This window comes from Zingiber officinale, chromosome 2A (genome assembly GCF_018446385.1).
Source record: "Zingiber officinale cultivar Zhangliang chromosome 2A, Zo_v1.1, whole genome shotgun sequence".
In the NCBI taxonomy this organism is placed as follows: Eukaryota; Viridiplantae; Streptophyta; class Magnoliopsida; order Zingiberales; family Zingiberaceae; genus Zingiber; species Zingiber officinale.
Window position 1 is genome coordinate 95,567,718 of NC_055988.1, and position 27,397 is coordinate 95,595,114.

At 37.5% G+C, this 27,397-nt stretch overlaps 3 non-coding genes across 3 annotated transcripts; all 3 read right to left on the reverse strand.

Annotated features, from left to right (window-relative positions):
• Window positions 1-5,833: 5,833 nt before the first annotated feature.
• On the reverse strand, window positions 5,834-5,906 carry TRNAF-GAA. The gene has a single exon. It is a non-coding gene; the product is annotated as a tRNA-Phe (tRNA).
• A 9,279-nt stretch (window positions 5,907-15,185) lies between these two features.
• TRNAF-GAA lies at window positions 15,186-15,258 on the reverse strand. The gene has a single exon. It is a non-coding gene; the product is annotated as a tRNA-Phe (tRNA).
• Window positions 15,259-21,412: 6,154 nt separating this feature from the next.
• TRNAF-GAA lies at window positions 21,413-21,485 on the reverse strand. Its single transcript has one exon. It is a non-coding gene; the product is annotated as a tRNA-Phe (tRNA).
• Between the last annotated feature and the right edge of the window lie 5,912 nt (window positions 21,486-27,397).

Consider the following 27,397-nt stretch of genomic DNA (forward strand, 5'->3'; position numbering starts at 1 on the left):
TGTGAGGTTGCCTCCCCCTCGGACATTGGCTCCTATAATGTCCCCTTTGCTTGCATTAGAAGCACACCACGTGCTCCTTGCCCTTGCGTATCGGGACTCCGACTTCCTTGACCTTTGGCGCCGGTGGAGTCTTCCTAATCCTCTTTGGACATTTACTCTTGTAATGCCCATATTCCCTACACTCAAAGCACATTATATGTAATTTATTTGAAATTAAGTTGCTTGAGTTACCTAGGGTTGAGGATGGATATACGCTCTCTTCTTCATCCCTTCCGGAGGTAGAGGCTTCTTCTTGCACCAATCTTGATGAAGAACTCTCCTCCTCTTCTTCCTTAGATGTTGAGTAGCCCTCAACTTCTAATTCCATACCTCCATGATGTGAGCTACTTGGCTCACTTGACTCCTCTTCATGACTTGAATTGGAGCTCTCCTCATGGAACTTAGCCAAGTTGTTCCACAACTCCTTGGCATCGTTGTATCCACCTATCTTACGCAAGACATCATTAGGTAATGAAAATTCAAAGATTTTCGTTACCTCGTCGTTGATCATGGATCGGCGGATTTGTTCCTTCGTCCACTTCTTCTTCTCAAGAGGTTCTCCTTCTTTATCCACCGGAGGAATAAAACCTACTTGTACACAATTCCAATTTACTAGGTTAGTCATAAGAAAATACTTCATTCTTACCTTCCAATACGCGAAGTCGTCGCGATCGTAGAAGGGTGGAATCGTGATGTCCTCTCCAAGTCGATCCATTCTCTAGCTTGTGCTCCCTCGGGTGTTAATCCGTCGAAGAGCAACCTCGCTCTGATACCACTTGTTAGGATCTTCGAATGCGGCTAGGGAGGGGGGTGTGAATAGCCGACCCCAAATTTTCGTTTCTTCCTACAATTTAGGTTAGCGCAGCGGAAATACAATGTAGAAATGAAAGTGGAGAAAATCAAACCTCAAACACGATGATGTAATGAGGTTCGGAGATGATACTCCTACTCCTCGGCGTGTCCGTAAGGTGGACGAAGCATATCAATCCGTCGGTGGATGAGACCCCGGAAAATCGGCTAATAGAAACTCCTTCTGGGTGGAGAAACCTCGCCACAAACTTCTTGCAACAGCAAGATAGGAGTACAAAGATACAGCACAATACAAAGGCAGTAAGAATGTAAAAACATAGCTTGCCTTCTCGTCGACTGGATGAAGCAGCAACTTCACGAAACACCTACAACAGTAGGAACCAGCCAAAGGAAGCTTCCACGAAGCTTCAGGAAAATGAGAGCTCAGCAAAGCTCTGATTGCAGTAAAATCAGAAAGAAAAGAGAGGCTCCTACTACTGTAGAGGCACTCGGCCCCTTTATATCCCTGAACCTGCGAACCTGCAAAGAGGGCAGAGGATACAGCAGAAAGCTAGCCGTTGTGACTCAACGGCTAGAGCTGGACCGATCAGGCTCCACCCTGATCGGTCTTGGGGACCGATCAGGACCTATGCTGATCGGTCCCCAGACCGATCAGCACGCTTCACAGAGAGTTGCCGAACTCTCTAATCGGTCTGTGGACCGATGAGGACTCAGGTGGATCGGTCTACAGACCGATCCCCCTCTTTCTTCTCCCGATCTTCTTCGCTTCTGTATGATTACTGATCGGTCACCAGACCGATCAGTCAACCAGCGTATCACTGGATCGGTCACCAGACCGATCCAGGTTTAGAGCTCCCAGCCCTAAACCCTACCTGGTCCTGAGAACGAGCTACCGAGCCCTCTCAGACCTAGTCCGGAGAACGAGCTACCGAGCCCTCTCCGACTTCCCATGTCCGGTCCAGAGAATGAGCTACCGAGCCCTCTCAGACCTAGTCTGGAGAACGAGCTACCGAGCCCTCTCCGACTTCATCCGGTCCAGAGAACGAGCTACCGAGCCCTCTCTGACCTAGTCCAGAGAACGGGCTATCGAGCCCTCTCCGACTCCGTCTGGTCCAGAGAACGAGCTACCGAGCCCTCTCTGACCTAGTCCGGAGAACGAGCTACCGAGCCCTCTCTGACTTCGTCCGGTCCAGAGAACGAGCTACCGAGCCCTCTCTGACCTAGTCCGGAGAACGAGCTACCGAGCCCTCTCCGACTCCATCCGGACCAGAGAACGAGCTACCGAGCCCTCTCTGACAACAGTTAGGAGAACGAGCTCCCAAGCCCTCTCCGACTTCCCATGCCAAGTTTCCATACTTGAACTTTTCCGTGCCAAGTCTCCATACTTGGACTTTTCTGTGCCAAGTCTCCATACTTGGACTTTTCTCGTGCCAAGCTCCCTGCTTGGACTTTTCACCAGATGTCTGGTCAATCTTGACCTATCTGGATTTCCCTTGCCTGGCTTCACTCACCAGGACTTTCCAACTGCCTGACTTCACTCACCAGGACTTTCCCTTGCCTGGCTTCACTCACCAGGACTTTCACCTGGCTTCACTCACCAGGATTTCCCGAATCAGGTCGACTCACCTCGGGTCAAGCAGGTCAACCTTGACCAAAGATTGCACCCACAATCTCCCAAGTTTGTATTCTGTCAAACATCAGAATACAACTTTTCTCTCTTGTCAAACATCAGAATAGAACTTTTCTATTCTCGTCAAACATCAAAATACAACCCGAATCAAGTCAACTCGAGTCGGGTCAACCAGGTCAACCATGACCTAAGGTTGCACCAACATTTGTAACCAATAATATCTGCTTAGACGGTTCGCTCAGCCCCGTAGCATCGAACTTCATCTTTGATTTTGATTTGGGAGTAGAGGTTATCATGGAGTGAATAAAAAGAAGAAAATCTAAAAGCTCGAAAGAATGAACTAGGGGACTCACCAGAGCAGTGAAAAAAGAAAAATGGCGTCGTCGAGGGCTCCTCGTACTTTATCTCTATCATCATCAGATCGTCGCTCAAAAATGAAAAAAAAAAAATCAAAGGTAACCAATAATATCTGCACCAACATTTGTAACCAATAATATCTGCTTAGACGGTTCGCTCAGCCCCGTAGCATCGAACTTCATCTTTGATTTTGATTTGGGAGTAGAGGTTATCTTGGAGTGAATAAAAAGAAGAAAATCTAAAAGATCGAAAAAATGAACTAGGGGACTCACCAGAGCAGTGAAAAAAGAAAAATGGCGTCGTCGAGGGCTCCTCGTACTTTATCTCTATCATCATCAGATCGTCGCTCAAAAATGAAAAAAAAAAAAAATCAAAGGTTTGCGGTGAGCGTGGATCGAACACACAACCTTCAGATCTTCAGTCTGACGCTCTCCCAACTAAGCTATCCACGCTGATGAATTTGTATAAGAAATTATATACTTTTATAACAGTTTTCAGGAAATGACTTCTCTTTTAAAAAATTTTATGTATAATTAAGAAAAATATTCACATATATATCATTAAAATAAACAACTAATAGCGATGAAATTATCAACGACGTTTAACATTCCATCGCTAATTAGTTATAGAAATATTATCTTCCATCACAAATAGTGACAGAATTCAACATTTTATCACTAATGCCTTTGTAAACCTTAATATCAGCTTAGACAGTTCGCTCAGTCCTAGAGCGGCGAATTTCATCTTCGATTTTAATTTGGGAGTAGAGGTTATGTTGTAGTGAATAAAAAGAAGGCAAGTTAAAAGGTTGAAAGAATCAAAATGTTATCAAACTAGGGGGCTCACCAGAGCAACGAATAAGGAAAAAAAAGCATCGCTGAGCGATTCTCGTTCTTTAGCTCTATCCTCATCAAATCGTTGCTCGAAATGGAAAAAAAATAAGATTTACAGTGAGCGTGGATCAAACACATGACCTTCAGATCTTAAGTTTGATGCACATGATAAAATCATTTTTGTCATGAAACGATATCAAAGAATTTTAGTAATGAACCCCTATAACTACACTAATGATGTATAAAAATTACTCAGGTCATCACTCAACGAATGCAACGATAGGATGGTAATCTAGGATTGTTTCTTATTTATATATTTGGGATTTTTAATATGGAAATGTGGATTTTAGATTTTGATTCTAAACCTAACAATTAAAATAGCAAAACAAGTAGTACACTAATGAATGTTTGAATGAAATCTAACAAAGTGTCAACAATTAATTCACAACATATTGTCACTCTACACTTTTGGTTTCACCATCAACATAGTTAAACTAAGGAATGAAATTGGAAAGTATTAAATGGAAAACAATGCAAATAAAGGAAAGCTAACCTAACCATAATTACAATTGCACTAGAATAAAAAGAAACATTAAGTAAAGCAACAACGAAACTACGTATAGAACGAAACCTAGAGCATGTAATGAAACCTAAGCTAATTTATCCTAATTGTATTCAATCAAAACTAGACCTTAAAGAAATTGGAAGAACAAGACAAAGCAAAAATTAAACAAACTAAAATGTATCAAATTAATCTTAACTAGTGGTTGAAACAATTCATCAAACAAGTTGTGTATGCATGAAACTATTTAATCATGGTATGTTCAATTAAAACATGGGAAGCCATGTTCAATACAAGCATTCAACCACAATTAATAAACATCAACATGAATTAAACTAAGTTAACTAAACTACAATCCACATGTCAACTTTCAATACAAAGGACTACCCTTGCCGTCACACAAGGGCCCAAAGAAAGAACCCCTGACTCCGGTGAACAGTAGCACACTGTCGATCTGCTGCACGCCTCAACAATGATGATACAAATCTTACACCGAAGAACCCCCTCGGATGGAAGTTCAACAGAAGAGGTGGAGATGTGTTGTTTGATCCCCCGATGATCTGTGCTTCTACCCTCTCGAGCCACATAGCGCTTAGCCAAATCGGATGAAGTGAGAGTCCAGACAACAATTTGAGCTATCTCCGGTGGATGGAAGAGGCTACAAAACATCTTAAGGAAGTCCTTGCCTTCACAACCACTTAGGTAAGGAACCCTCTAAAGTTCGATGGTAGAATGTGAAGGAGCTGATATACTGCCACCGGAGTAGAAGATGTACTATCGTCGCTTCTTGCCTATCCGACTGGCGCTCTCTAAACTCAGCAATCCCCACTGATGACTTTCTATTAGGAATTATATTTTCAATACTTTTATAACAGTTTCTAGTAAAAGACTTTTCATTTAGAAGATTGTATGTGTAATTAAGAAAAATATTCACATATAAATCACTAAAACAAATAGCTAATAGTGACGGAATTAATGATGTTGTTTAACATTCCTTCGCTACTTAGCAATAGAAATGCTATCTTCCATCGCAAATAGCAATGGAATACAACATCCTATCGCTAATGCCTTTGTAACCAATAATATCTGCTTAGACGGTTCACTCAACCCCGTAGCATCGAACTTCATCTTTGATTTTGATTTGGGAGTAGAGGTTATCTTGGAGTGAATAAAAAGAAGACAATCCAAAAGCTCGAAAGAATGAACTAGGGGGCTCACTAGAGCAGTGAAAAAGGAAAAAAGGCGTCGTCGAGGGCTCCTCGTACTTTAGCTCTATCATCATCAGATCGTCGCTTAAAAATGAAAAAAAAAAATCAAAGGTTTGCGATGAACGTGGATCGAACACGCGACCTTCAGATCTTCAGTCTGACGCTCTCCCAACTGAGCATCGAACTTCATCGAACTTCATCTTTGATTTTGATTTGGGAGTAGAGGTTATCTTGGAGTGAATAAAAAGAAGACAATCCAAAAGCTCGAAAGAATGAACTAGGGGGCTCACTAGAGCAGTGAAAAAGGAAAAAAGGCGTCGTCGAGGGCTCCTCGTACTTTTGCTCTATCATCATCAGATCGTCGCTTAAAAATGAAAAAAAAAAATCAAAGGTTTGCGATGAGCGTGGATCGAACACGCGACCTTCAGATCTTCAGTCTGACGCTCTCCCAACTGAGCTATCCCCGCTGATGAATTTGTATAAGAAATTATATACTTTTATAACAATATTCAGTAAAAGACTTTTCTTTTAAAAAATTTTATGTATAATTAAGAAAAATATTCACATATAAACCATTAAAATAAACAACTAATAGCGATGAAATTATCAACGACGTTTAACATTCCATCGCTAATTAGTGATAGAAATATTATCTTCAATCACAAATAGCGACAGAATTCAACATTTTATCGCTAATACCATTGTAAACCTTAATATGGGCTTAGACAGTTTGCTCAGTCCTAGAGCGGCGAATTTCATCTTCGATTTTGATTTGGGAGTAGAGGTTATGTTGTAGTGAATAAAAAGAAGGCAAGTTAAAAGGTTGAAAGAATCAAAATGTTATCAAACTAGGGGGCTCACCAGAGCAACGAATAAGGAAAAAAAAGCATCGCTGAGCGATTCTCGTTCTTTAGCTCTATCCTCATCAAATCGTTGCTCGATATGGAAAAAAAATGAAATTTACAGTGAACGTGGATCAAACACATGACCTTCAGATCTTCAGTTTGATGCAAATGATAAAAGCATTTTTGTCATGAAACGATATCAAAGAATTTTAGTAATGAACCCTTATAACTACACTAATGCAGTATAAAAATTACTCAGGTCATCGCCCAACGAATGCAACGATAGGATGGTAATCTAGGATTGTTTCTTATTTATATATTTGGGATTTTTAATATGGAAATGTGGATTTTAGATTTTGATTCTAAACCTAACAATTAAAATAGCAAAACAAGTAGTACACTAATGAATGTTTGAATGAAATCTAACTAAGTGTCAACAATTAATTCACAACATATTGTCACTACACTTTTGGTTTCACCATCAACATAGTTAAACTAAGGAATGAAATTGGAAGTATTAAATGGAAAACAATTCAAGTAAAGGAAAGCTAACCTAACCATAATTACAATTGCACTAGAATAAAAAGAAACATGAAGTAAAGCAACAACGAAACTACGTATAGAACGAAACCTAGAGCATGTAATGAAACCTAAGCTAATTTATCCTAATTGTATTCAATCAAAACTAGACCTTAAAGAAATTGGAAGAACAAGAAAAAGCAAAAAATTAAACAAACTAAAATGTATCAAATTAATCTTAACTAGTGGTTGAAACAATTCATCAAACAAGTTGTGTGCATGAAACTATTTAATCATGGTATGTTCAATTAAAACATGGGAAGCCATGTTCAATACAAGCATTCAACCACAATTAATAAACATCAACATGAATTAAACTAAGTTAACCAAACTACAATCCACATGTCAACTTTCAATACAAAGGACTACCCTTGCCGTCACACAAGGGCCCGAAGAAAGAACCCCTGACTCCGGTGAACAGTAGCATACTGTCGATCTGCTGCACGCCTCAACAATGATGATACAAATCTTACACCGAAGAACCCCCTCGGATGGAAGTTCAACAGAAGAGGTGGAGATGTGTTGTTTGATCCCCCGTTGATCTGTGCTTCTGCCCTCTCAAGCCACAGAGTGCTTAGCCAAATCGGATGAAGTGAGAGTCCAGACAACAATGTGAGCTATCTCCGGTGGATGGAAGAGGCTGTAAAAACATCTTAAGGAACTCCTTTCCATCACAACCACTTAGGTAAGGAACCCTCTAAAGCTCGATGGTAGAATGTGAAGGAGCTGATATACTGCCACCGGAGTAGAAGATGTCCTATCGTCACTTCTTGCCTATCCGACTGGCGCTCTCTAAACTGAGCAATCCCCACTGCTGACTTTCTATTAGGAATTATATTTTCAATACTTTTATAACTGTTTCTAGTAAAAGACTTTTCATTTAGAAGATTGTATGTGTAATTAAGAAAAATATTCACATATAAATCACTAAAACAAATAGCTAATAGTGGCGGAATTAATGATGTTGTTTAACATTCCATCGCTACTTAGCAATAGAAATGTTATCTTCCATTACAAATAGCAATGGAATACAACATCCTATCGCTAATGCCTTTGTAACCAATAATATCTGCTTAGACGGTTCGCTCAGCCCCGTAGCATCGAACTTCATCTTTGATTTTGATTTGGGAGTAGAGGTTATCTTGGAGTGAATAAAAAGAAGACAATCTTAAAGCTCGGAAGAATAAACTAGGGGGCTCTCCAGAGCAGTGAAAAAGGAAAAAAGGCGTCATCGAGGGCTCCTCGTACTTTAGCTCTATCGTCATCAGAACGTCGCTCAAAAATGAAAAAAAAAAAAAATCAAAGGTTTGCGTTTAGCATGGATCGAACACGCAACCTTCAGATCTTCAGTCTGACGCTCTCCCAACTGAGCTATCCCCGCTAATGAATTTGTATAAGAAATTATATACTTTTATAACAGTTTTCAGTAAAAGACTTCTCTTTTAAAAAATTTTATGTATAATTAAGAAAAATAATCAAATATAAATCATTAAAATAAACAATTAATAGCGATGAAAATATCAACGACGTTTAACATACCATCGCTAATTAGTGATTGAAATATTATCTTCCATCACAAATAGCGACATAATTCAACATTTTATCACTAATGCCTATGTAAACCTTAATATCGTCTTAGACAGTTCGCTCAGTCCTAGAGCGGCGAATTTCATCTTCGATTTTGATTTGGGAGTAGAGGTTATGTTGTAGTGAATAAAAAGAAGGCAAGTTAAAAGGTTGAAAGAATCAAAATGTTATCAAACTAGGGGGCTCACCAGAGCAACGAATCAGGAAAAAAAAGCATCGCTGAGCGATTCTCGTTCTTTAGCTCAATCCTCATCAAATCGTTGCTCGAAATGGAAAAAAAATAAGATTTACAGTGAGCGTGGATCAAACACATGACCTTTAGATCTTCAGTTTGATGCACATGATAAAATCATTTTTGTCATGAAACGATATCAAAGAATTTTAGTAACGAATCCCTATAACTACACTAATGCAGTATAAAAATTACTCAGGTCATCACCCAACGAATGCAACGATAGGATGGTAATCTAGGATTGTTTCTTATTTATATATTTGGGATTTTCAATATGGAAATGTGGATTTTAGATTTTGATTCTAAACCTAACAATTAAAATAGAAAAACAAGTAGTACACTAATGAACGTTTGAATGAAATCTAACTAAGTGTAAACAATTAATTCACAACATATTGTCACTCTACACTTTTGGTTTCACCATCAACATAGTTAAACTAAGGAATGAAATTGGAAAGTATTAAATGGAAAACAATGCAAGTAAAGGAAAGCTAACCTAACCATAATTTCAATTGCACTAGGATAAAAAGAAACATGAAGTAAAGCAACAACGAAACTACGTATAGAACGAAACCTAGAGCATGTAATGAAACCTAAGCTAATTTATCCTAATTGTATTCAATCAAAACTAGACCTTAAAGAAATTGGAAGAACAAGACAAAGCAAAAATTAAACAAACTAAAATGTATCAAATTAATCTTAACTAGTGGTTGAAACAATTCATCAAACAAGTTGTGTGCATGAAACTATTTAATCATGGTATGTTCAATTAAAACATGGGAAGCCATGTTCAATACAAGCATTCAACCACAATTAATAAACATCAACATGAATAAAACTAAGTTAACCAAACTACAATCCACATGTCAACTTTCAATACCAAGGACTACCCTTGCCGTCACACAAGGGCCCGAAGAAAGAACGCCTGACTCCGGTGAACAGTAGCATAATGTCGATCTGCTGCACGCCTCAACAATGATGATACAAATCTTACACCGAAAAACCCCCTCGGATGGAAGTTCAACAGAAGAGGTGGAGATGTGTTGTTTGATCCCCCATTGATCTGTGCTTCTGCCCTCTCAAGCCACAGAGTGCTTAGCCAAATCGGATGAAGTGAGAGTCCAGACAACAATGTGAGCTATCTCCGGTGGATGGAAGAGGCTGTCAAAACATCTTAAGGAACTCCTTGCCATCACAACCACTTAGGTAAGGAACCCTCTAAAGCTCGATGGTAGAATGTGAAGGAGCTGATATACTGCCACCGGAGTAGAAGATGTCCTATCATCGCTTCTTGCCTATCCGACTGGCGCTCTCTAAACTGAGCAATCCCCACTGCTGACTTTCTATTAGGAATTATATTTTCAATACTTTTATAACAGTTTCTAGTAAAAGACTTTTCATTTAGAAGATTGTATGTATAATTAAGAAAAATATTCACATATAAATCACTAAAACAAATAGCTAATAGTGACGGAATTAATGATGTTGTTTAACATTCCATCGCTACTTAGCAATAGAAATGTTATCTTCCATTACAAATAGCAATGGAATACAACATCCTATCGCTAATGCCTTTGTAACCAATAATATCTGCTTAGACGGTTCGCTCAGCCCCGTAGCATCGAACTTCATCTTTGATTTTGATTTGGGAGTAGAGGTTATCTTGAAGTGAATAAAAAGAAGACAATCTTAAAGCTCGGAAGAATAAACTAGGGGGCTCACCAGAGCAGTGAAAAAGGAAAAAAGGCGTCGTCGAGGGCTCCTCGTACTTTAGCTCTATCGTCATCAGAACGTCGCTCAAAAATGAAAAAAAAAAAAATCAAAGGTTTGCGTTGAGCAAGGATCGAACACGCAACCTTCAGATCTTCAGTCTGACGCTCTCCCAACTGAGCTATCCCCGCTAATGAATTTGTATAAGAAATTATATACTTTTATAACAGTTTTCAGTAAAAGACTTCTCTTTTAAAAAATTTTATGTATAATTAAGAAAAATAATCAAATATAAATCATTAAAATAAACAATTAATAGCGATGAAAATATCAACGACGTTTAACATTCCATCGCTAATTAGTGATTGAAATATTATCTTCCATCACAAATAGCGACATAATTCAACATTTTATCACTAATGCCTATGTAAACCTTAATATCATCTTAGACAGTTCGCTCAGTCCTAGAGCGACGAATTTCATCTTCGATTTTGATTTGGGAGTAGAGGTTATGTTGTAGTGAATAAAAAGAAGGCAAGTTAAAAGGTTGAAAGAATCAAAATGTTATCAAACTAGGGGGCTCACCAGAGCAACGAATCAGGAAAAAAAAGCATCGCTGAGCGATTCTCGTTCTTTAGCTCTATCCTCATCAAATCGTTGCTCGAAATGGAAAAAAAATAAGATTTACAGTGAGCGTGGATCAAACACATGACCTTCAGATCTTCAGTTTGATGCACATGATAAAATCATTTTTGTCATGAAACGATATCAAAGAATTTTAGTAATGAACCCCTATAACTACACTAATGCAGTATAAAAATTACTCAGGTCATTACCCAACGAATGCAACGATAGGATGGTAATCTAGGATTGTTTCTTATTTATATATTTAGGATTTTTAATATGGAAATGTGGATTTTAGATTTTGATTCTAAACCTAACAATTAAAATAGAAAAACAAGTAGTACACTAATGAACGTTTGAATGAAATCTAACTAAGTGTAAACAATTAATTCACAACATATTGTCACTCTACACTTTTGGTTTCACCATCAACATAGTTAAACTAAGGAATGAAATTGGAAAGTATTAAATGGAAAACAATGCAAGTAAAGGAAAGCTAACCTAACCATAATTTCAATTGCACTAGAATAAAAAGAAACATGAAGTAAAGCAACAACGAAACTACGTATAGAACGAAACCTAGAGCATGTAATGAAACCTAAGCTAATTTATCCTAATTGTATTCAATCAAAACTAGACCTTAAAGAAATTGGAAGAACAAGACAAAGCAAAAATTAAACAAACTAAAATGTATCAAATTAATCTTAACTAGTGGTTGAAACAATTCATCAAACAAGTTGTGTGCATTAAACTATTTAATCATGGTATGTTCAATTAAAACATGGGAAGCCATGTTCAATACAAGCATTCAACCACAATTAATAAACATCAACATGAATTAAACTAAGTTAACCAAACTACAATCCACATGTCAACTTTCAATACCAAGGACTACCCTTGCCGTCACACAAGGGCCCGAAGAAAGAACCCCTGACTCCGGTGAACAGTAGCACACTGTCGATCTGTTGCACGCCTCAACAATGATGATACAAATCTTACACCGAAGAACCCCCTCGGATGGAAGTTCAACAGAAGAGGTGGAGATGTGTTGTTTGATCCCCCGTTGATCTGTGCTTCTGCCCTCTCAAGCCACAGAGTGCTTAGCCAAATCGGATGAAGTGAGAGTCCAGACAACAATGTGAGCTATCTCCGGTGGATGGAAGAGGCTGTCAAAACATCTTAAGGAACTCCTTGCCATCACAACCACTTAGGTAAGGAACCCTCTAAAGCTCGATGGTAGAATGTGAAGGAGCTGATATACTGCCACCGGAGTAGAAGATGTCCTATCGTCGCTTCTTGCCTATCCGACTGGCGCTCTCTAAACTGAGCAATCCCCACTGCTGACTTTCTATTAGGAATTATATTTTCAATACTTTTATAACAGTTTCTAGTAAAAGACTTTTCATTTAGAAGATTGTATGTATAATTAAGAAAAATATTCACATATAAATCACTAAAACAAATAGCTAATAGTGACAGAATTAATGATGTTGTTTAACATTCCATCGCTACTTAGCAATAGAAATGTTATCTTCCATTACAAATAGCAATGGAATACAACATCCTATCGCTAATGCCTTTGTAACCAATAATATCTGCTTAGACGGTTCGCTCAGCCCCGTAGCATCGAACTTCATCTTTGATTTTGATTTGGGATTAGAGGTTATCTTGGAGTGAATAAAAAGAAGACAATCTTAAAGCTCGGAAGAATAAACTAGGGGGCTCACCAGAGCAGTGAAAAAGGAAAAAAGGCGTCGTCGAGGGCTCCTCGTACTTTAGCTCTATCGTCATCAGAACGTCGCTCAAAAATGAAAAAAAAAAATCAAAGGTTTGCGTTGAGCATGGATCGAACACGTAACCTTCAGATCTTCAGTCTGACGCTCTCCCAACTGAGCTATCCCCGCTAATGAATTTGTATAAGAAATTATATACTTTTATAACAGTTTTCAGTAAAAGACTTCTCTTTTAAAAAATTTTATGTATAATTAAGAAAAATAATCAAATATAAATCATTAAAATAAACAATTAATAGCGATGAAAATATCAACGACGTTTAACATTCCATCGCTAATTAGTGATTGAAATATTATCTTCCATCACAAATAGCGACATAATTCAACATTTTATCACTAATGCCTATGTAAACCTTAATATCGTCTTAGACAGTTCGCTCAGTCCTAGAGCGGCGAATTTCATCTTCAATTTTGATTTGGGAGTAGAGGTTATGTTGTAGTGAATAAAAAGAAGGCAAGTTAAAAGGTTGAAAGAATCAAAATGTTATCAAACTAGGGGGATCACCAGAGCAACGAATCAGGAAAAAAAAGCATCGCTGAGCGATTCTCGTTCTTTAGCTCTATCCTCATCAAATCGTTGCTCGAAATGGAAAAAAAATAAGATTTACAGTGAGCGTGGATCAAACACATGACCTTCAGATCTTCAGTTTGATGCACATGATAAAATCATTTTTGTCATTAAACGATATCAAAGAATTTTAGTAATGAACCCCTATAACTACACTAATGCAGTATAAAAATTACTCAGGTCATCACCCAACGAATGCAACGATAGGATGGTAATCTAGGATTGTTTCTTATTTATATATTTGGGATTTTTAATATGGAAATGTGGATTTTAGATTTTGATTCTAAACCTAACAATTAAAATAGAAAAACAAGTAGTACACTAATGAACGTTTGAATGAAATCTAACTAAGTGTAAACAATTAATTCACAACATATTGTCACTCTACACTTTTGGTTTCACCATCAACATAGTTAAACTAAGGAATGAAATTGGAAAGTATTAAATGGAAAACAATGCAAGTAAAGGAAAGCTAACCTAACCATAATTTCAATTGCACTAGAATAAAAAGAAACATTAAGTAAAGCAACAACGAAACTACGTATAGAACGAAAACTAGAGCATGTAATGAAACCTAAGCTAATTTATCCTAATTGTATTCAATCAAAACTAGACCTTAAAGAAATTGGAAGAACAAGACAAAGCAAAAATTAAACAAACTAAAATGTATCAAATTAATCTTAACTAGTGGTTGAAACAATTCATCAAACAAGTTGTGTGCATGAAACTATTTAATCATGGTATGTTCAATTAAAACATGGGAAGCCATGTTCAATACAAGCATTCAACCACAATTAATAAACATCAACAAGAATTAAACTAAGTTAACCAAACTACAATCCACATGTCAACTTTCAATACCAAGGACTACCCTTGCCGTCACACAAGGGCCCGAAGAAAGAACCCCTGACTCTGGTGAACCGTAGCACACTGTCGATCTGCTGCACGCCTCAACAATGATGATACAAATCTTATACCGAAGAACCTCCTCGGATTAAAGTTCAATAGAAGAGGTGGAGATGTGTTGTTTGATCCCCCGTTGATCTGTGCTTCTGCCCTCTCAAGCCACAGAGTGCTTAGCCAAATCGGATGAAGTGAGAGTCCAGATAACAATGTGAGCTATCTCTGGTGGATGGAAGAGGCTGTCAAAACATCTTAAGGAACCCCTTGCCTTCACAACCACTTAGGTAAGGAACCCTCTAAAGCTCGATGGTAGAATGTGAAGGAGCTGATATACTGCCACCGGAGTAGAAGATGTACTATCGTCGCTTCTTGCCTATCCGACAGACGCTCTCTAAACTGAGTAATCCCCACTGATGACTTTCTATTAGGAATTATATTTTCAACACTTTTATAATAGTTTCTAGTAAAAGCCTTTTCATTTAGAAGATTGTATGTATAATTAAGAAAAATATTCACATATAAATCACTAAAACAAATAGCTAATAGTGACGGAATTAATGATGTTGTTTAACATTCCATAGGTACATAGCAATAGAAATGTTATCTTCCGTCGCAAATAGCAATGGAATACAACATCCTATCGCTAATGCCTTTGTAACCAATAATATCTGCTTAGACGGTTCGCTCAGCCCCGTAGCATCGAACTTCATCTTTGATTTTGATTTGGGAGTAGAGGTTATCTTAGATTGAATAAAAAGAAGACAATCTAAAAGCTCGAGGGAATGAACTAGGGGGCTCACCAGAGCATTGAAAAATGAAAAAAGGCGTCGTGGAGGGCTCCTCGTACTTTAGCTCTATCATCATCAAATCGTCACTCAAAAATGAAAAAAAACAAATCAAAGGTTTGCGGTGAGCGTGGATCGAACACGCGACCTTCAGATCTTCAGTCTGACGCTCTCCCAACTGAGCTATCCCCGCTGATGAATTTGTATAAGAAATTATATATTTTTATAACAGTTTTCAGTAAAAGACTTTTCTTTTAAAAAATTTTATGTATAATTAAGAAAAATATTCACATATAAATCATTAAAATAAACAACTAATAGCGATGAAATTATCAACGACGTTTAACATTCCATCGCTAATTAGTGATAGAAATATTATCTTCCATCACAAATAGCGACAAAATTCAACATTTTATCGCTAATGCCTTTGTAAACCTTAATATCGGCTTAGACAGTTCGCTCAGTCCTAGAGCGGCGAATTTCATTTCGATTTTGATTTGGGAGTAGAGTGTAACGACCACCCTTCTTACTACTACTACTACTCTCTAAGAGTGACCGTTACTTATCTACTACTCTACTTAACCGGTTTATTAAAAAATCTCTAGGAAAACCCTACCGAAAAATTTCGACAGAATCTCCCCTGTACCGGTGACCATTTCCCATAATACAAGCATAATATACTCAGCCACAGGTGGCTGGAACATATAATCACTCAACCACGCAGTATAATAACTCAATAAGAAGAATGAAACTACTCTAGCAATAGTAAACAGATAACACTCCAACAATAAAACATAACAAAGTGCGGAATAGACTCAATTACAATCTCAACTTCATCATAGCATTAAGGAGAAAAGAAAAGGAAACTCTAATCAGGTAAGTTTTAACAACTCCATAGCAGACTCTTGATCTCTCCATAGTCCAGCCATCACACACCTTCATCACCACCACCTTGTCGCCTTCCTTTCATACCTTAGCTTTTCCTTTATCTGCAGTAGGAGGAAATGCAGTCTATAAGCATCAAGCTTAGTGAGCGCTATCTACTCACAAAAACTCGATATGCATGTATACAAATAAAAACATGCTAAAACTGAATGCTAACATGTAAAGCTACTCATGCTCATAAATAGTAAAGAAATCAACTAACAGAAAAGCTAACATGTATAGCTACTCATGCTCATAAATAGCAAATAAATAACATGTAAGAAACTAAACATGGAAAAGCTGCTAGCATAAAAGAAAGCTAAACTTGCTGATCTTTTAAAACAAAGTGAAACTTACTTCATTTACTCTAAATTTATTCTTTTATTTCACTTGTTTAAAATTTATACTTTAATACTTGAAAATAATAATCAACTTCTCTTGGGCCCGGCATTGTACCACTTTGCGCGCATTCTTAATAAGAATCGAGGTAGCTAATCCCGAAACTACTAAGATACTTCTAGGCCTTGTGCCTAGGGGCAACTTGGAGCCCATCCCTTGGACCTTGTGTCCGGTACATGCCCTTTAAAAGTAAAATACTTATTATCTTATTTACTACTTCTTTAAATGCCTTGGCATTTTAATAGACACCTTGTGTGCCAAAAATCCCTAAAGTCTTGACTTTGGGATCTACTTAAGGCCTCGGCCTTTTCTTTCTTTTCTTTATCTTTCTTATACTTTTCTTTATCTTTCTTATGCATCTATGAATGAAACTAACTATGTAACACATAATCATGCATAGAATACAAAAGAAATCTGCACATACAATACTTATCAAAAATCTGCACTAATGCTTAACAAAAATCTGCATACTAGCTTGATAAAAATCTGCATAATAGCTTAACAGAAATCTGCATACTAGCTTAACAAAATCTGCACTTGCTTAATAGAAATTCTGCAAAGCAACTTAACAAAAGAAACATATTCTGGCTAGTACAGATTTTCATCGTCTCTCAAACTTCCTCTCCATAATATGACTAATACACAGCTTATCTGGAATTCACTCAATAAAGATATTATAACTCGTATTCCACTTAAAATTCCAGAATCAGCCAAGCACAGATGTTATCCATATACTTGAATGGAAGTAGCATAACTAAACCTCAAACTCAGATTCAACATAAACAATTTATCTAAACCTCATGCTCAGATTTAATGTAAGCAAATTATCTAAACCTCATGCTCAGATTTAACATAAGCAGATTATCTAAACAGAAACTCCAAAGTGGGGTTGTTTGTGCCCATTTCATAGCTAGAGCTATTACTTATACTTTAACAAAGAGCTGTCCTTGCCCATTAAATAACACTAAAAAGGTCTAAACTTGTTAGAACTTGAAACTCTAGCACTTCCGAAATTCTTTATGGCTAAATCCGAAGGTAAAGTTTCCATCCTTAATTTACATCATCAACATTTGATCATCATCTTTTCAAAATCCAACAATCCCTTAAATCTATGCATTTTCTTCCCATAAATCAATCAATATGATATCTATCTCAATTCATGGTTTCAAGCTTATTATAGAAATCACTATATGCTTAAAAAACTTGTTATACTTACAACCTTTTTCTTTTTCAGTTCTAAATCTCTGTTATTTAAACAATGCAAGGAACACAAAGCAGCATATCCTTAAACTGCATCAAATCTGCATGCAAGCTCTAAAACTAGTATAGGATTAATGAGTTGTTCTTGTTCATCATATAGCACAAGAGGAATGGGTTGTTCTAACTAATTAAGGAAGCATAAGAAACTAAATCTAAAACTGAAATCTCATACTTTATAAAGCAATAGAATCCTCAAGAAGTCAACTTGCTGAATTGAAACTTAAAATGCATTACTGGTTGGAATGCCTTTGAAACAGCTGATGATAAACTAGAATTTTATGCTTTCTTAGGGTGTATACTGATCTAGATGCATAAAGCAATCCCAGGTATTAGTAAATTCTAGTTTCTTCATTAACCATCTTATAACTCACACATCAATTCCAATTATCCAGCAAACTGAAACCAACTCAGAAATCAAACACCCATCACCACTAAAACCTCAAATCCAAATCAAAACTGAAATCTTTTAACCATGCTTCAATAGAGTTGCAAAGGAAACAACAAATCTTGGGGCTATTCTAAAAATCCCTAACAATCAAAGCTTTACAAAACAAAACTGTTCTGAAATAGATTTCATGGCGACACACTTTAACAGAACTACAAAGGAGTAATCAGATCTTCCTTAAGCTTGCTACAATGGGACTACACAGAAACAATCGAATTCCTCCTTAAGTATGCTACAACAGGACACTAATTCTTGCTACTACAGAATTTAAAAGCAAGGAAAACAAAAACGCATGCTTCTAAAACTTCAACAAAATAGAACCCTAACCAAAAAGGGAACATGGCAAGGCTACACGGAAAACCCATAATCGTGGCAAGAAACCAAACCAATCGAAAACCAATCGAAGGGAACTTCAAAGCTCGCGGAACTACTCCTACTGCAGGTGAGAAGCAACTCACTCCTTGTATCCTTGAACTCACAGCCGGAAAAGGTGGCTTCCAATACTTCTAGGGCTTGCAGAGGACTCAAGCTCTCGGCAACTCCTTCACCTCCACTTGTTCTCCTCGACAAGATGATCACGATGGCAGAGAACCCTCTCGGATTAGGTCCTTGGCCGGCCGCCGGAGATGAGCCCTAGTTGCGGCTTCGTCGTCTTCGTTTTCGCCCGAACAGAAACGCCGCGCGCCGTCGCGAGAGGAGGAATTTTGAGAGAAATTTTTAGGTTTTAGGAAAAAGATTTAAATCTTATAGTTAAGGTTATTTTCGTTTCCAACTATAGCTTATATACAATTTATTCCATAATTTATTAACAAAACTCTTGCAGACCGGTTGGTTGGCTGAGTTTCGCTTAAAATGGGGTTCGTGGGTTCGAGTCTCGGCTGCAACCATTTTATTTCCTTTTTATTCTCTGTTTCCTAACTACTGCTTAAATAGAATTTTTCTTCTACTTTAATAACAAACGATCACTAGCACACTTGGTCAGCCCGGCTTTAACCAAGTCTGAGATCTCGGCTTCGATTCCTCAGCCGCGCACTTTTATTTCCAATTTATTTTACTGTTCCTAACTACTACTTAAATATATATCGCTCCATATGATTAACAAATCGAGCGTAGCTCGGTTGGTTAGGCCGGTTTTGCTTGGGTCCGGGGTGCTGGGTTCGAAACCCAGCTTCTACAATCCTTTTTTTTTTTATTTTAGTTTATTTTTAAAACTTATTCTCCTTGGTAAAAATACCAAACGAACTCCAAAAATTGCATAAAAATACTCTAAAAATTTCTAAAAATCTCTAGAATTTTTATATAGCATTTCTAAATATTTTGGAATTATTTTTGGGGCTCAAAATGAGGAAATTTGGGTCGTTACATAGAGGTTATGTTATAGTGAATAAAAATAAGACAAGTTAAAAGGTTGAAATAATCAAAATGTTATCAAACTAGGAGGCTCACCAGAGCAACGAATAAGGAAAAAAAGCATCGCTGAGCGATTCTCGTTCTTTAGCTCTATCCTCATCAAATCGTTGCTCGAAATGGAAAAAAAAATAAGATTTACAGTGAGCGTGGATCAAACACATGACCTTCAGATCTTCAATTTGATGCACATGATAAAATCATTTTTGTCATGAAACGATATCAAGGAATTATAGTAATGAACCCCTATAACTAGACTAATGCAGTATAAAAATGACTCAGGTCATCACCCAACGAATGCAATGATAGGATGGTAATCTAGGATTGTTTCTTATTTATATATTTGGGATTTTTAATATGGAAATGTGGATTTTAGATTTTGATTCTAAACCTAACAATTAAAATAGCAAAACAAGTAGTACACTAATGAATGTTTGAATGACATATAACTAAGTGTCAACAATTAATTCACAAAATATTGTCACTCTACACTTTTGGTTTCACCATCAACATAGTTAAACTAAGGAATGAAATTAGAAAGTATTAAATGGAAAACAATGCAAGTAAAGGAAAGCTAACCTAACCATAATTACAATTGCACTAGAATAAAAAGAAACATGAAGTAAAGCAACAACGAAACTACGTATAGAACGAAACCTAGGGCATGTAATGAAACCTAAGCTAATTTATCCTAATTGTATTCAATCAAAACTAGACCTTAAAGAAATTGGAAGAACAAGACAAAGCAAAAAATTAAACAAACTAAAATGTATCAAATTAATCTTAACTAGTGGTTGAAACAATTCATCAAACAAGTTGTGTGCATGAAACTATTTAATCATGGTATGTTCAATTAAAACATGGGAAGCCATGTTCAATACAAGCATTCAACCACAATTAATAAACATCAACATGAATTAAACTAAGTTAACCAAACTACAATCCAGATGTCAACTTTCAATACCAAGGACTACCCTTGCCGTCACACAAGGGCCTGAAGAAAGAACCCCTGACTCCGGTGAACAGTAGCACACTGTCGATCTACTGCACGCCTCAACAATGATGATACAAATCTTACACCGAAGAACCCCCTCGGATGGAAGTTCAACAGAAGAGGTGGAGATGTGTTGTTTGATCCCCCGTTGATCTGTGCTTCTGCCCTCTCAAGCCACAGAGTGCTTAGCCAAATCGGATGAAGTGAGAGTCCAAACAACAATGTGAGCTATCTCCGGTGTATGGAAGAGGCTGTCAAAACATCTTAAGGAACTCCTTGCCTTCACAACCACTTAGGTAAGGAACCCTCTAAAGCTCGATGGTAGAATGTGAAGGAACCGATATACTGCCACCGGAGTAGAAGAAGTACTATCGTCGCTTCTTGCCTATCCGACTGGCGCTCTCTAAACTGAGCAATCCCCACTGATGACTTTCTATTAGGAATTATATTTTCAATACTTTTATAACAGTTTCCAGTAAAAGACTTTTTATTTAGATGATTGTATGTATACTTAAGAAAAATATTCACATATAAATCACTAAAACAAATAGCTAATAGTGACGGAATAAATGATGTTGTTTAACATTCCATCGCTACATAGCAATAGAAATGTTATCTTCCGTCGCAAATAGCAATGGAATACAACATCCTATCGCTAATGCCTTTGTAACCAATAATATCTGCTTAGACGGTTCGCTCAGCCCCGTAGCATCGAACTTCATCTTTGATTTTGATTTGGGAGTAGAGGTTATCTTGGAGTGAATAAAAAGAAGACAATCTAAAAGCTCGGAAGAATAAACTAGGGGGCTCACCAGAGCAGTGAAAAAGGAAAAAAGGCGTCGTCGAGGGCTCCTCGTACTTTAGCTCTATCATCATCAGATCGTCGCTCAAAAATGAAAAAATAAAAAATCAAAGGTTTGCGGTGAGCGCGGATCAAACACGCGACCTTCAGATCTTCAATCTGACGCTCTCCCAATTGAGCTATCCCCGCTGATGAATTTGTATAAGAAATTATATACTTTTATAACAATTTTTAGTAAAAGACTTTTCTTTTAAAAAATTTTATGTATAATTAAGAAACATATTCACATATAAATCATTAAAATAAACAACTAATAGCGATGAAATTATCGACAACATTTAACATTCCATCGCTAATTAGTGATAGAAATATTATTTTCCATCAGAAATAGCGACAGAATACAACATTTTGTCGCTAATGCCTTTGTAAACCTTAATATCGGCTTAGACGGGTCGCTCAGCCCCAGAGCAATGAATTTCGTCTTCAATTTTGATTAGGGAGTAGAGGATATGTTGTAGTGAATAAAAAGAAGACAAGTTAAAAGGTTGAAGGAATCAAAATGTTATCAAACTAGGGGGCTCACCAGAGCAACGAATAAGGAAAAAAAAAGCACCGCCATGAGATTCTTGTTCTTTATCTATCCTCGTCAAATGGTTGCTCGAAAAAAAATAGAGAATTACAGTGAGCGTGGATCAAACGTGCACCATCAGATCTTTAGTCTGACACTCTTGATAAAATCATTTTTTTCGTGAAACAATATCAATGAATTTAAATACTGAACCCCTCTAACTACACTAATGCAATATAGAAATGACTCAGGTCGTCTCCCAACGAATGCAATGATAGGATGGTAACCTAGGATTGTTTGTTATTCATATTTTTGGAATTATTAATATAGAAATATGGATTTTGGATTTTGATTCTAAACCTAAAAATTAAAATAGCAAAACAAGTAGGAAACTAATCAAAGCTTTAATGAAATCTAACTAAGTGCCAACAATTAATCCACAACGTATTGTCACTCTACACTTTTGGTTTCACCATCAATACAACTAAACTAAGGAATGAAATTGCAAAGTATTAAATGAAAAACAATACAAGTAAAGGAAAGCTAACCTAACCATAATTACAATTGCACTAGAATAAAAAGAACCATGAAGTAAAGCATCAATGAAACTAAGCATAGAACGAAACCTAGAGCATGTAATGAAACCTAAGCTAATCTATCCTAATTGTATTCAATCAAAACTAGACCTTGTAGAAATTGGAAGAACAATGCAAAGCAAGAATTAAACAAACTTAAATGCATCAAATTAATCTTAACTAATGTTGAAACAATTCATCAAACAAGTTGTGTGCATGAAACTATTTAATCATGGTATGTGCAATTAAAACATGGGAAGTCAAGTTCAATACAAGTATTCAACAATAATTAATAAACATCAACATGAATTAAACTAAGTTAACCAAACTACAATCCACACGTTAACTTTCAATACCAAAGACTACCCTTGCCGTCACACAAGGACCCGAAGAAAGAACCCCTGATTTCGGTGAATAGTAGCACACTATCGATATGTTGCACACTTCAACAATGATGATACGAATCTTACACCGAAGAACCCCCTCAGATGGAAGTTGAATGGAAGAGGTGGAGGTGTGTGTTTGATCCCCCGTCGATCTGTGCTTCTGTCCTCTCGAGCCATAGAGTGGTTAGCCAAATCGGTTGAAGTGAGCATCCAGACAACAATGTGAGCTATCTTCGGTGGATGTAAGAGGTTGCCAAAACATCTTATGGAACTCCTTGCCTTCGCAACCACTCAGGTAAGGAACCCTATAAAGCTCGTTGGTGGAATGTGAAGGAGTAGATATATTGCCACCGGAGTAGAAGATGTACTGCCGCCACTTCTTTCCTATCTGACTAACACTCTCTAAACTGAGCAATCCCCATTGAAGACTTTCTATTAGGAATTATATTTTAAATACTTTTATAACAGTTTCTAGTAAAGGACTTTTCATTTAGAAAATTGTATGTATAATTAAGAAACATATTCACATATAAATCACTAAAAAATAGCTAATAGCGACGGAATTAATGACAGCGTTTAACATTCCATCACTAATTAGAAATAGAAATGTTATCTTCCAAAGCAAATAGCAACGGAATACAACATTCTGTCGCTAATGCCTTTGTAACCAATACTATCCGCTTAGGCAGTTCGCTCAGCCCCGTAGTGCGGAATTTCATCTTCGATTTTGATTTGGGAGTAGAGGTTATCTTAGAGTGAGTAAAAAGGAGACAAGCTAAAAGTTTGAAAGAATGAAAAAGTGATCGAACTAGGTGGCTCACCAGAGCAGCGAAAAAGGAAAAAACATCGTCGAGGGCTTCTCGTACTTCAACTCTATCATAATCAGATCGTCGCTCGATAATAAAAAAAATTCAAAGATTTGCGGTGAGCGTGTATCAAACACACGACCTTTAGATCTTCAGTATGACACTCTCCCAACTAAGCTATCCCCACTGATGAATTTATATTAGAAATTATATACTTTTATAACAGGTTTCAGTAAAAGACTTTTCTTTTAAAAATTTTTATGTATAATTAACAAACATATTCACATATAAATCACAAAAATAAACAATTAATAGCGATGAAATTAATGACGACCTTTAAGATTCCATCGCTAATTAGTGATAGAAATGTTATCCTCCATTGCAAATAGCAACAAAATATAACATTTTGTCGCTAATGCCTTTGTAAATCTTAATATCCTCTTGGACTGTTCGCTCAGCCCCAGAGCGTTGAATTTCATCATCAATTTTGATTTGGGAGTAGAGGTTATGTTTGTTGGTGCAACATCCCTCAGGTCAAGGTTGACCTGGGTGACCAAGCTGAGTCTTGGTTTGAGTTTAGATGTTTGACAATAAGAAATTGATTGAAGAAGAGTCAAGTAGGTCAAGGTTGACCGGATACTTGACAGGGAAGTCCTGGTGAGTGAAGCCAGGCAGAAGGAAAACCCTAGTGAGTGAAGCTAGGTGAAAGTCCTGGTGAGTGAAACCAGGTGAAAACCCCAGTGAGTGAAGCTAAGTGAAAGTCCTGGTGAGTGAAGCTAGGCAGAAGGAAAACCCTAGTGAGTGAAGCTAGGTGAAAGTCCTGGTGAGTGAAACCAGGTGAAAACCCTAGTGAGTGAAGCTAGGTGAAAGTCCTGGTGAGTGAAGCCGGGCAGAAGGAAAACCCTAGTGAGTGAAGCTAGGTGAAAGTCCCGTGAGTGAAGCCGGTGAAAGCCCTAGTGAGTGAAGCTAGGATGGAAAACCCTAGTGAGTGAAGCTAGGTGAAAGTCCCGGTGAGTGAAGCGAAGAGGAAAATCCAGATGGATCAGGATGATCGGACATCCGGTGTTGGGAAGTCAAGTAGGTCAAAGGATTGATCGGATACTTGCACGAGGAAAACTAGGTCAAAGGGATTGACCGGACATCGATGGAAGTCCAAGTAGGTCAAGGAGTGACCGATACTTGGCATGAATAGAAAAGTCTAAGTGGGTCAAAGGGATTGACCGGACACTTGGTGGGAAGTCCTAGCAGTCAAAGGAGTGACCGGATGCTAGGCATGATGTACCAACAGTCAAGGTTGACCGGATGTTGGTTTGAGAGGCTTGGAACTTGGTTTTAGGCAAAACCAAGTGTTGGATCGATCGTGGATCGATCCGGCTGATCGATCGGTGGATCGATCCGGGCTTCTCAGCGAGCAGATCGGAGCATCCGGGATCGATCGGATGTTCAATCGATCGCTGGATCGATTGGGGAGGCTTCGCGCGATAAGCGTTGGATCGATCCGTGGATCGATCCGTGGACGCGAGGCACTCTGGATCGATCCGTGAGTCGATCAAAGCCTCCCGATCGATTGGGAACATTGAATCGATCGGGATCCGACCGTTGGCGTCGATAAAGGCCGCAGGCGTTCATTTCCTTCGGCATCTCTTCTCCGATTCACTCCAGATTTCTCGCTAGCTCCTCCACAGCACTCACAAAGCTCAGATCGCCAGTTCTTGAAGGATCTTGGAAGTTTTCCAAGTCAAGAGGCGGATCAAAGCCAAGAAGAGAAGCTAGGGTTAGGGTTTATACTCATTGTAAGCTTGTATTTCTTGTATCCTTTCCCTCTCTTCTTGTATTGAGTCTTGTAGGGCTTCTCCGCCCTTGGTAGTTACCATAAAGGAGAGTTTTATTTAGTGGAGGGTGTGTGTGTTGGTGTGGATCCTTGGATTAGTCACCTCTTGTGAGGTGGATACCAAGTAAACCAACCGTGTTAGCGTTGTGTGATTGTTTCTTTGTATTTCCGCTGCATAGAGATTTACAGTAAGCATGGATCAAACACGCGCCCTTTAGATCTTTAGTCTGACGCTCTTGATAAAATCATTTTTGTCGTGAAACTATATCAAAGAATTTAAGTACTGAACCCCTCTAACTACACTAATGCAGTATAGAAATGATTCAGGGCGTCTCCCAACGAATACAATGATAGAATGATAATCTAGAATTGTTTGTTATTTATATTTTTGGGGTTTTTAATATGGAAATGTGGATTTTGGATTTTGATTCTCAACCTAACAATTAAAATAGCAAAACAAGTAGGTAACTAATCAATGCTTGAATGAAATCTAGCTAAGTGCCAACAATTAATCCACAACACATTATCACACTACACTTTCGGTTTCACCATCAACACAATTGAACTAAGGAATGAAATTGCAAAGTATTAAATGAAAAACAATGCAAGTAAAGAAAAGCTAACCTAACCATAATTACAATTGTACTAGAATAAAAAGCAACATAAAGTAAAGTGTTAACGAAACTAAGCATAGAACAAAACATAGAGCATGTAATGAAATCTAAGCTAATCTTTCCTAACTTCATTCAATCAAAACTAGAACTTAAAGAAATTTGAAGAACAAGATAAAGAAAGAATTAAACAAACTAAAATGCATCAAATTAATCTTCACTAGTGGTTGAAACAATTCATCAAACAAGTTGTGTGCATGAAACTATTTAATCATGGTATGTGCTATTCAAACATGGGAAGTCAAGTTCAATACAACCATTCAACCACAATTAATAAACATCAACATGAATTAAACTAAGTTAACCAAACTACAATCCACACGTCAACTTTCAATACCAAGGACTACCCTTGCCATCACACAAGGGCCCGAAGAAAGAACCCCTGACTCCGATAAACAGTAGCACACTGCCGATCTGCTGCATGCTTCAGCAAAGATGATACGAATCTTACACCGAAGAACCCCCTCGGATGGAAGTTGAACGGAAGAGGTGGAGGTGTGTTATCTGATCCTCCGTCGATATGTGCTTCTGCCCTCTCGAACCACATAGTGCTTAGCCAAATCGGATGAAGTGAGAGTCTAGACAACAATGTGAGATTTCTCCGGTTGATGGAAGAGGCCACCAAAACATCTTAAGGAACAACCACTCAAGTAAGGAACCCTCTACAGCTTGCTGGTGGAATGCGAAGGAGCTGATATACTACCATCGAAGTAGAAAATGTACTGTCGCCGCTTCTTGCCTATCCGACTGATGGTCTCTATAATGAACAATCCCCACGGATCGCTTTCTACTAGGAATTATATTTTAAATACTTTTATAACAATTTCCAGTAAAAGACTTTTCATTTAGAAGATTGTATGTATAATTAAGAAACATATTCACATATAAATCACTAAAAAAACAGCTAATAGCGATGGAATTAAAGACAACGTTTAACATTCCATCGCTAATTAGCAATAGAAATGTTATCATCCATCACAAATAGCAACAGAATACAAAATTATGTCGCTAATGCCTTTGTAACCAATAATATTTGCTTAGACGGTTCACTCAGCCCTATAGCACCGAATTTCATCTTTGGTTTTGATTTGGGAGTAGAGATTATCTTGGAGTGAGTAAAAAGAAGACAAGCTAAAAGCTCGAAAGAATGAAAAAGTGATCAAACTAGTGGGCTCACCTGAGCAACAAAAAAGGGGAAAAAAATATCATCAAGGGCTTCTCGTACTTCAGCTCTATCATCATCAGATCATCGCTCGAAAATGGA